Here is an 11,976-nt window from a genome sequence, read left to right as displayed (position 1 = left end):
AAACAAAAGCACTGAAATTATTCTATAGTATTTGTACTTAGGGGAATCAGATTTTCAAAAATGAAGGCAAAATAAAGAGCTTTTCAGACATGCAAAAGCTAAAAGAAATTGTCCATAGCAGAACCATACCACAAAGAAATGTTAATGGAAATTCTTCAGGCAGAAGAAAATGATACCCAGTAAAAACTACCTCTATTCAAAGGAATGAAAAGCATCAGAAATTATGGCTATGTGAGTAAACATTTGTTTCTTATTATGTAAATTTCTTTTAAAGATAATTGTTTAAACAGAATGATACCAATGTGTTGTTATTGCAACATAGGTACATACAAATAAAGTATATGACAACAAAACATAAAGATTGAGAAGGGAGAAATGCAAGTATACTGTCGTAAGGTTTGAATAGTGTATGTGAAATGGTGTAATTCACCGGAAGGTAGATTGTGATAAGTTTAAGATTTATCTGTCATCCCAGAGCAAACACAAAAGTAGCAAAATCAAGAATTAAAATTTTAAGCCAAATATATATATATATATATATATATATATATATATATATATATATATATATCAGAGACATGTCTCAATCCATTTAGAAGTTTATTTGGCCAAGGTTAAGGGCGTGCCCATGACACAGCCTCAGGAGGTCCTGAGAACTTGTGCCCAAGGTGGCTGGGCTACAGCTTGAATTTACATGTTTTAGGGAGATATAAGACGTGAATCAATACATGTAAGACATACCTTGGTTAGGTCTGGAAAGGTCAGGTTCTTTAGAGGGACAGGACTAATAGGATAGATGTATGTGTGAAAGGGAGCTTATTAAGGAGTATTGATTCACACAGTCACAAGGTGAAGTCCCCCAATAGCCTCCTGCAAGCTGAGGAGCAAGGAAGCCAGTCTGAGTCCCCAAATCTCAAAAGTAGGGAAGCTCACAGTGCACCCTTCAGTCTGTGGCCAAAGGCCCAAGCACCCCTGACAAATCACTGATGTAAGTCTGAGAGTCCAAAAGCTAAAAAACTTGGCGTCCAATGTTTAAGGGCAGGAAGCATCCAGCATGGGAGAAAGATGGAGGCCAGAAGACTCAGCTAATCTAGTCCTCCCATGTTCTCCTTCCTGCTTCTTTTAGCCATGCTGGCAGCTGAGTAGATGGTGCCCACCCTCTGCCTCTCCCCATCCACTGACTCAAATGTCAGTCTTCTTTGGCAACACCCTCACAGATGCACCCAGGAACAATACTTTGCACCCTTCATCCAACCAATTTGACACTCGTTGTTGAGCAATGTGAACTGGGAGAGGCGACAGGAGAGGGGTTATGACCTCTAGGTCATAAGTGGATTCAAAGATTTCCTGATTGGCAATGGGTTGAAAGCATTTATTTAAAGATCTGGAATTAATAGAAGAGCTAAAATATGGGGTTGTGGAGACCAAGGTTTTTATTATGCAGGTAAAGCCTCCAGGTAGCAGGCTTCAGAAAGAATAGATGGTAAATGTTTCTTATCAGACTTAAAAAGTTTCCAGACTCAGTTCATTGTCTCCTGGATCAGGAAGAAGACCTGGAAATGAAAGGAGATGTTCTATAGAATATAGATTTTTCCCACAAAAGACAGCTTTGTAGGGACATTTCCAAATACGTTTAAGAAATGTGGCTGGGCATGTTGATTCATGCCTGTAATCCTAGCACTTTGGGAGGTTGAAGCAGGCAGATCACTTGAGGTCAGGAGTTTGAGACCAACCTGGCCAACATGGTCAAACTGCATCTCTACAAAAAATACAAAAAAATTAGCCAGGCGTGGTGGTGGGCACCTGTAATCCCAGCTACTCAGGAGGCTGAGGCAGAAAATTGCATGAACCTGGGAGGCAGAGGTTTCAGTGAAGTAACACTCCAGCCTGGGCAAGAGAGTGAGACTCCATCTCAAAAAAAAAAAAAAAAAAAAAAAAAAGAGAGAGGGAGAGTAAAAAGAAATATCTTTTGAGGTAAAGTATTTGTATTTCTTTTAGCGCTTGCTTTCCATCATGTTGATACCTTAATGGCTACCAAGTTTCTGTTATTCTGTTTCATCAGTCTTAAGATCTCTGTTTTTTTTTTGTTGTTGTTGTTTTTGCTTTTGTTTTTGAGACAGAGTCTTACTCTCTTGCCCAGGCTGGAGTACAATGGCGTGATCTTGGCTCTTGGCTCATTGCAATCTCCGCCTCCTGGGTTCAAGCGATTCTCCTGCCTCAGCCTCCCAAGTAGCTGGGACTACAGGCACGTGCCACCATGCCCAGCTAATTTTTGTATTTTTAGTAGAGATGGGGTTTCACCATGTTGGCTAGGATGATCTCAATCTCTTGACCTCATGATCCACCTGTCTCGGCCTCCCAAAGTGCAGGGATTACAGGCATGATCCACCATGCCCAGCCTGTTTTAATGTTAAATGCTGGTCAACTATGCCTGAATTCCAAAGGAAGGTAAATATAGTGTAGCATGTCTGACCCCCTACTACTACTCATGACCTGAACTAATTTTTCAGGTTAACTTAGGAATGCCGTTGTCTGAGAGGAGAAATCCATTCAGTTGGTGAGGGGCTTAGAATTTTACTTCTGGTTTACATAGTTAATAAGCCAGAAAAGAAGATAAAATGTAATAAAAATGTTTGATCAAAATGGAAGAAAAAAGGAAAAAAGAACAGTTAGAATAACAAAAATCAAAATTATAGACTAAAACCTAACCATATAAATAATCATATTAAATGTAAATGGTTTAAACACCACAATTAAAAGTCAGGAATTGTCATATACTTTTTAAGGAAGACCCAATAAAATGCTGCTTACAAGGAATGCATTTCATATATAAAGAATCAAACAGGTTAAAAAATACATACCGTGTTAACATAAATCAACAGAAAGCTGATAAATCTAGGCAGATTAATCAGGAAGTAGAAGAAAAAAATGCCAGTAGCAGGAATGAGAAAGGTGACGTGATTATAGGTTTTACAGATGTTAAAAGAATCATAAGAAAATATTATATATAATTTCATGTCAATGATTTCCATAATTGTCATAAAATAGATGAACTCCTTTAAATACACAAACTACCATAGCTCACTCAATACATAATCTGAATAGCCCTATATCTGTTAGAAAAATACAATTTGTAGTTACAAAACCTTCACATAAAGGAAATGCCAGGCCCATGTGGCTTCACTAGTGAATTACATCAAACATTTAAGAAGAAGTAATACTGATTTTTTTTTTTTTTTTTGAGATGAACTCTTGCTCTGTAGCCCAGGCTGGAGTAAAGTGGCATGATCTTGGCTCACTGCAACCTCTGCCTCCCGGGTCCCAGTTCAAGCAGTTCTCTAAAGACTCCACAAAAACTGTTAGAATTAATAAATGAATTCAGCAAAATAGTATAATAAAAAATGTAAAAATCAATTACATTTCTATTCACCAAAAATAAACTTTCTGAAAGAAAATTAGAAAGCCAATCCCATTTACAATGTTATCAAAAATAATCAAATGCTTAGGAATAAATTTTACCAAGGAGGTGAAAGACACATTGCAAACTAAAAACATTAAGAAATTTAAAAAGACACAAGTAAATGGAAAGACATACTGTCTTCATGGATTGGAAGTCTTAATATTTACACTTCTCAAAGCAATCTACAAATTCAATTCAATCTCCATAAAAATCCTAATAGTTCTTTGTACGGCAACAACGCTCTGAATAGCAATTCACAGAGCTCCCTCTTCTCCCAGGGCTCTGACCAGCCTGCCAACACATCCTTGGGATTCAGAAGTAGCAGTTCTCTCGGTGCCACCCTGGGATCTGCCCTTGGAGGGTTTGGAACAGCAGTTGCAAACTCCAACATTGGCAGTGGCTCCGGCCATGACTCCCTGACTGACAGCAGTGACCTTTGTAAGAGGACATCGAGCAGCTTGACCCCCATTGGACACAGTTTTTATAACTGCCTTAGCTTTTCCTCCCCTCCTGGACCCGTGGGCATGCCTCTCCCTAGTCAGGGACCAGGACATTCACAGACACCACCTCCTTCCCTCTCTTCACATGCATCCTCTTCAAGCTTAAACCTGGGAGGACTCACAAAGGGCAGTGGAAGATACATCTCTGCTGCTCCGGGCGCTGAAGCCAAGTACCGCAGTGCGAGCAGCACCTCCAGCCTCTTCACCCCGAGCAGCACTCTTTTCTCTTCCTGTCGTTTGCCATGTGGAATGTCTGATGTCATACCTTCTGGCAGGAGCAGGCTTTTGGAAGATTTTCAAAACAACCGGTACCCCAATTTACAACTGTGGGAGATTGCTGGGCATATAATGGAATTTTCCCAATACCAGCATGGGTCCAGATTCATTCAGCTGAAATTGGAGCGTGCCACACACCAGCTGAATGCCAGCTTGTCTTTGATGAAATCCTCCAGGCTGCTTGCCAACTCATGGTGGACGTGTTTGGAAATCACGTCATTCAGGAGTTCTTTGAATTTGGCAGCCTTGAACAGAAGCTGGCTTTGGCGCAACGGATTCGAGCCCATGTCCTGTCGCTGGCACTACCGATGTATGGCTGCCATGTTATCTAGAAAGCTCTTGAGTTTATTCCTTCAGACCAGCAGGTAATTAATGAGATGGTTCGGGAACTAGATGGCCATGTCTTGAAGTGTGTGAAAGATAAGAATGGCAATCATGTGGTTCAGAAATGCATTGAATGTGTACAGCCCCAGTCTTTGCAATTTATCATAGATGCCTTTAAGGGACGGGTGTTTGCCTTGTCCACACATCCTTAGGGCTACCGAGTGATTCAGAGATTCCTGGAGCACTGTTTCCCTGACCAGACACTCCCTGTTTCAGAGGAGCTTCACCAGCACACAGAACAACTTGTACAGGATCAATATGGAAATTATGTAATCCAACATGTATTGGAGCACGGTCGTCCTGAGGATAAAAGCGAAATTGTAGCAGAAATCCGAGGCAATGTGTTTGTATTGAGTCAGCACAAATTTGCAAGCAATGTTGTGGAGAAGTGTGTTACTCACACCTCACGCATGGAGCGCGCTGTGCTCATGGACGAGGTGTGCACCATGAACGACGGTCCCCACAGTGCCTTATACACCATGATGAAGGACCAGTATGCCAACTACGTGGTCCAGAAGATGATTGACGTGGCAGAGCCAGGCCAGCGGAAGATCGTCATGCATAAGATCCAGCCCCACATCGCGACTCTTGGTAAGCACACCTACGGCAAGCACACTCTGGCCAAGCTGGAGAGTTACTACATGAAGAATGGCGTTGACTTAGGGCCCATCTGCGCCCCCCCAATGGTATCACCTGAGGCACTGTCACCGGCTCTTCCCTCATTCCCACTGACCTCACTGGCCCATTGGCAAATCCAGCCAGCAGCCGGAAATGTTGTAGTGTGGAGTCTGATACAGGCAAATGGTTGCTCCCTCCTCCAAAAACGGAATCAAATCCATGAGTGGAAAGCCTTTGTAAATTTAATTTTATTACACGTAACATGTACTATTTTTTTTTTTAATTGACTAATTGCCCTGCTGTTTTACTGGTGTATAGGATACTTGTACATAGGTAACCAGTGTGCATGGGAGGCCACATATTTTGTTCACTGTTGTATCTATAGTTCACATGTGGAAACTTTCAGGGTGGTTGGTTTAACAACAACAACAACAACAAAAAGCTTAAAAAAAAAGAAAAGAAAAGAAAAGAAAAGATTATTAGCTCATTTGCCTGGCTGGCAAGTTTTGCAAATAGCTCTTCCCCACTTCCTCATTTTAGTAAAAAACAAACAAAACCAAAAAAACCTGAGAAGTTTGAATTTTAGTTAAATGACCCCAAACTGGCATTGAACACTTTTTTTTTTTTTTTGAAACGGAGTTTCGCTCTTGTTACCCAGGCTGGAGTGCAATGGCGCGATCTCGGCTCACCGCAACCTCCGCCTCCTGGGTTCAGGCAATTCTCCTGCCTCAGCCTCCTGAGTAGCTGGGACTACAGGCGTACACCACCATGCCCAGCTAATTTTTTTTTTGTATTTTTAGTAGAGACGGGGTTTCACCATGTTGACCAGAATGGTCTCGATCTCTTGACCTCGTGATCCACTGGCCTCGGCCTCCCAAAGTGTTGGGATTACAGGCGTGAGCCACCACTCCCGGCCAACACTGTTTATAAAAAAATATACATATACATGCACATATACATATACATATACGTATACATATATATATATATATATATATATATATATATATATATAATGAAAAAGGTTTCAGAGTTGCTAAAGCTTCAGTTTGTGACATTAAATTTATGAAATTCTAAAAATTGTCTTTTTTGGAGACGATATTATGCTGAAGAAGGCTGTTTTTGAGGAGGAGATGTGAGCACCCAGAGTGTCTTTTGAGGCTGGGTGCGTGTGATTATTTACTGCCTACTGGATTTTTTTCTATTAACATTGAAAGGCAAAATCTGATTATTTAGCATGAGGAAAAAAAATCCAACTCTGCTTCTATAAATATATAGTGTATACTTGGTGTAGACTTTGCATATATTCAAATTTGTAGTATTTTCTTGTTTTGATGTCTAATCTCTATCCATAATGTACTCTAGTAGTTGAACATACTTTGATTGTACAATTGTACATTTGTATACCTGTAATGTAAATGTGGAGAAGTTTGAATTAACATAAACATGTTTTTTGGTAAGAAAAGAGAATTAGCCAGCCCTGTGCATTCAGTGTATATTCTCACCTTTTACAGTCGTAGCATTTAGTGTTATGTACTGTAAATTGTAATTTCAACCAGAAGTAAATTTTTTTCTTTTGAAGGAATAAATGTTCTTTATACAGCCTAGTTAATGTTTAAAAAGAAAAAAATAGCTTGGTTTTATTTGTCATCTAGTCTCAAGTATAGCGAGAGTCTTTCTAAATGTTATTCAAGATTCAGTTCTCACTAGTGTTTTTTTAATCCTAAAATAGTAATGTTTTGATTTTGTGACAGTCAAAAGGACGTGCAAAAGTCTAGCCCTGCCCAAGCTTTCCTTACAATCAGAGCCCCCTCACCTTGTAAAGTGTGAGTTGCCCTTCCCTTTTGTACAGAAGATGAACTGTATTTTGCATTTTGTCTACTTGTAAGTGAATGTAACATACTGTCAATTTTCCTTGTTTGAATATAGAATTGTAACACTACATGGTGTACATTTCCAGAGCCTTGTGTATATTTTCAATGAACTTTTTTGCAAGCACACTTGTAACCATATGTGTATAATTACCAAACTTGTGTATGCTTATGTCTGGGCAACTATTTTTTGTAACTCTTGTGTAGATTGTCTCTAAACAATATGTGATCTTTATTTTGAAAAATACAGAACTTTGGAATCTGAAAAAAAAAATCCTAATAGCATTTTTACAGAGGTAGAAAAAACCAATTTTAACATTCATATATAATTGCAAAATACCCTGAGTAGCCATAATAATCTTGAGAAGAAAAAGCAAAGCTAGAGGCATCACTTCCTAATTTCAAAATATATTGCAAAGCTATAGTAATTAAAATAATATGTTAGCAGCAAAAAGACAGACATATAAGACCAGTGGAGTAGAATAGGGAGCCCAGAAATAAATCTATGTATATACAGTCCATTGATCTTTGACATGGGTGCTAAGAATGAACAATCAAGAAAGGACAAGCTCTTCAACAAATGCTGCTGGGAAAACTGGATATCTACATGCAAAAGAGTAGAACTGGATCCTTGACTTATATCATACACAAAAATGAAATCAAAATGGATTAAAAACTTAAATGCAAAGCTGGAGACTGTAAAGCTTCTATAAGAAAACATTGGGAAAAAGATTAATTTCCAAGATACGTTAGGAACTCAAACAACTCAATGGCAAAAAAGCTAACAATCTAATTTTTAAAATGAGCAAAGGACTTGAACAGACATTTTTCCTAAAAAGAGAAATATCCACAGGCATAGGAAAAGATGCTCAGTGCCACTAATCATCAGAAAAATATAAATCAAAACCACAATGAGATATTTCCTCACACCTGTCAGGATGATTAATATTTTTAAAAGACAGGGTTTGGAAAGGATGTGGAGAAATGGAACCCTTGTACATTGTTTGTGGGAATACATGATGGTGCATTTACTATGGGAGAAAAGCATGGAGGTTCTTCAAAGAGTTAAAAATAGAGCTATTATATTGCTCCAATAATCCTATTTCTGGGTGTTTATCCAAAAGAATTGAAATCAGGATCTTGAAGCAATATTACCATTCCCATTTTCATTGCAGCACTATTCATAATATTCATAATAGTAGAAACAATATCAATGTCTATTAACAGATAAATTCATAAAGAAAATGTGGTTCAGACACACAATGGAAATACTATTCAGCCTTAAAAAAAGAAATTCTGCAATATGTACAACATAAAGAAACCTTCAGGATATTATGCTAAGTAAAATAAGCCAATCACAGAAAGACAACTACTGTATAATTCGCTTATCTGATATACTGAAAATATTAATAGTACAAATCATAGAATTAAAGAGTGGAATGGTGGTTGCCAGGATAGGAGTGAAAGGGAAATGAGGAACTGCCTACCAATGGGTATAAAATTTCATTAATACAAGATGAATTAGCTTTAGAGAGCTGCTGTATAATATTCTGCCTATAGATAACAATATTTTATTTTATACTGAAAATCTCTTAGGAGAGTAGATCTCATGTTATATTCTCACCACAATAAAATAAAATAAAAATTTAAAAATCAAATACTGCAGTTCACCAAATTAAGAAATTAAGAAAGAAAAGATCTTATCTCTTTATAATCAGAAGAAAATAACTCTCAGCCAACTCGAAGTAGCAGGAAACTTATTCAATTTGATTGAGGCAATTTACAAAAAACCTACAGGTAATGTCACACTTAATGTGGAAAGACTGAATGCTTTCCCCTTGAAATCAGGAATGAGACGAGGATGTCAGCTCTTACCATTTCTATTCAACATTGTAATTGAGGCAGTAAAGCCAAAAGAAAACAGGAAAACACACACATGAATTGGAAAAGAAATAAAATTGCTTATTTTCCTCAGATGACATGGCAGGAAGTTTTGTGGAATCTACAAAAAAGAAACTATCAGAAATTGATATGCTACTAATTATTAACTAATAAGCTGATAAAGCTAGTAGTACTAAGTTAAGCAAAGTTGAAGGATAGAATACGACTATACAAATTTTCTTCCTTATACTATCAACGAACAATCAGAAATTATATTTTTAAAATATGATTTACATTAGCAGCAAAATATCAAATACTTAGGGATAAATCTGATCAACAAAACATGTAAGACCCTTCTACTGAAAATAACAGAAAAATGCTGAAAAATTTTAAAGGATAAATAAATTCAGCTATACCAAGTTCGTTGTCAGAAGACTCAATGTTGTTAAGATGTCAAGTCTCTAAAATTAATCTATACATTTTACCCTATTCAAACAAAAGCTCGTTTTTCCTTCGCATAAAAATTGGTAGGCTGAGTTCAGTGGCTCATCCCTGTAATCCCAGCACTTTGGGAGGCAGAGGCGGGTGGCTCATTTGAGGTCAGGAGTTAGAGACCAGCTGGTCAACCTGGTGAAACCGGGTCCCTACTAAAAATATAAAAATTAGCTGGACATGGTGGCATATGCCTGTAGTTCTATTTACTTGGGAGGCTGAGGCAGGATAACTGCTTGAACACAGCGGGTGGAGGTTGCAGTGAGCTGAGATCACGCCACTGCACACCATCCTGGGTGACAGAGCAAGAGCAAGACCCTGTCTCAAAAAAAAAAAAAAAATTGTAAGTTGATACTAAAATTCATATAGAAATGCATAGGACTTAAGTGGTCAAAACTGTTTTGAATTGTAAAATGAAATGAAAAGTAAAGTCGGAGAATTAATGCAACCTGATTTTGAGGCTGCTTATAAAGATACAGTAATCAAGACAATATTGTATTGGAGTCAAGATACACAAATAGAACAATGGAATAGAACAGATTTTATAAATAAACTGCTCATATATAGACAACTTGTGAAAAAAAAAAACTTTGATCCCTACCTTGCACTATACTAAAAAATTAACCGAAAATGGTTCATAGATTTAGATGTAAAGATTGAAACCAAGAAAATTATAAAATAAAACATGGAAGAAATCTTTTGACCTTTAAGGCACTATTATATGAATCAAAAGCCACAAACTGAGGAAACTATTTTCAAAGTTTTTATCGATGAAGGACTTTAGTCAGAATACATAAATAATTCTCAAACCATACAATAAGAAAATGAATATCTCAATTTAAAAAACATGGAAAAATGATTTGAAATAGTTCAACAAAGAAGACATACAGACAACAAATAAGCACATGAAAAGATGCATGTGAACATCATTATTCATTAGAGAAATTCAAATCAAAACCACAATGACAAATCACCTCATATCTATTCAAATGTCAAGAATTGAAAAGAATGACCATATGTAGTGCTCATAAAGTTGTGTGGAAAGTGGGATTTTAAAAAATACATTATTAACGGTAATTTTAAAAGTTGCAGTATAGCCACTCAGAAAAACATTTTGGCAGTTTTTTAAAAAAGGTAAATATACACCCACCACTTGTTCCAGACATCCTACTCCTAGGTATTTACCCAAGAGAAAAAAAATTTCTGTTTATACAGAGACTTGTATATGGATATTCATAATCACTTTCTTTATAACAGCCCAAAACTGAAACCAATCCAAATGTCCATCAACTAACTAGTGAATATATAATTGTGGTTTATCCATAATATGTAAAACTACTCACCAATAAATATGAATGAACTAGTGATAGATTACAAAAGATAAATCTCAACAAAATTATGGTAAGCGAAAGAAATCAGACAAGCAAGAGTACATACCTATGACTCTATTTCCATAAAATGGCAGAAAGCACACACCAATCCATAGTGACAGAGATCAGTGATGGCCTGGGTTGATAGAGAGGATTGGAAGAGAAGGCTTGTCAGAGGGCAACAGGAACATTTTGGGGTGACAGATATTAATTCTTGACTTTCAGTAATAGTTTCATGTGTTTAACACATGACAAATATTGTCACACTGTATACCTTAAATAACTGCAGTTAATTGTGCACCAATTATACCTCACTTAGGAATGAGAAACTGGCAATCCATGTTAAACCTACTGTTACTCTCTTTTCCAGGGCCTCAGACAGAGACAGAGGGGTGTGACAATTACGGCTGTGATAGCTAATCTGCCCCAAAAATCTGTTTAAACTCTGTAAAACTGAATACATGTAAAATCATTTTGCTTAAGAATAAATTTCTCTTTTTAACTTCTTGCACAAATTGTAATCGCATTGCTCTTTCCTTCTCTTTTGCCTTTTGATCTCAGAAATGATCCTGTAGGCTGACCCTGAACACCAACCTTGATTGGAGCAGCAGGAAAATACCATGGGATGTCTGAACACATTATGGAGCTTATAACCTCCTGGTCTTACAACTTTCCAGGCTTCTCTCCTAGGCATTACATGTGCTATCACACAGAGAACCATTGCAGGCATGGGAAAATTGAGAATTCTTCTTAAAGCTGTTAAGGGACTGAGAAATAAATAAGATTTTCTTTTAAGCACTGAATAATTCCTTAAAATGTATAGACAGTTTTGAAGACAGCTATGGAATTATTTGTCCAACTCTGTCTGGAATGTTTTTTCCAGGATGTGGCTTCTTTAATGCCCCTAATCTAAAGATAGTATAGTTCATCTAAAGATAGTTTAGATTTGAGTAACTTTCTCCCCCCTCCCCCTCCCGTCTTAAGCTACAAAACTATGCAGGTAACAAATGGGATTATGACAAAACTCTTCAGATCTTTTTATTTTTAAAACTTAAAGTAAAAGTGATTCTTCAAATCTTACTGAACCTTGAAGAAATTGAGATAACTCAAGATATGTAGTTTTT

The 11,976-nt window shown here is 37.2% G+C and overlaps 1 pseudogene; it reads left to right on the top strand.

Moving 5' to 3' along the window:
- Positions 1-2,522: 2,522 nt before the first annotated feature.
- On the top strand, positions 2,523-11,294 carry LOC101044147 (pumilio homolog 1 pseudogene; annotated as a pseudogene).
- Positions 11,295-11,976: the final 682 nt, after the last annotated feature.

This window comes from Saimiri boliviensis, chromosome 2 (assembly GCF_048565385.1).
Source record: "Saimiri boliviensis isolate mSaiBol1 chromosome 2, mSaiBol1.pri, whole genome shotgun sequence".
NCBI classification, from domain to species: domain Eukaryota; kingdom Metazoa; phylum Chordata; class Mammalia; order Primates; family Cebidae; genus Saimiri; species Saimiri boliviensis.
This window is presented reverse-complemented; position numbering and strand designations above follow the sequence as displayed.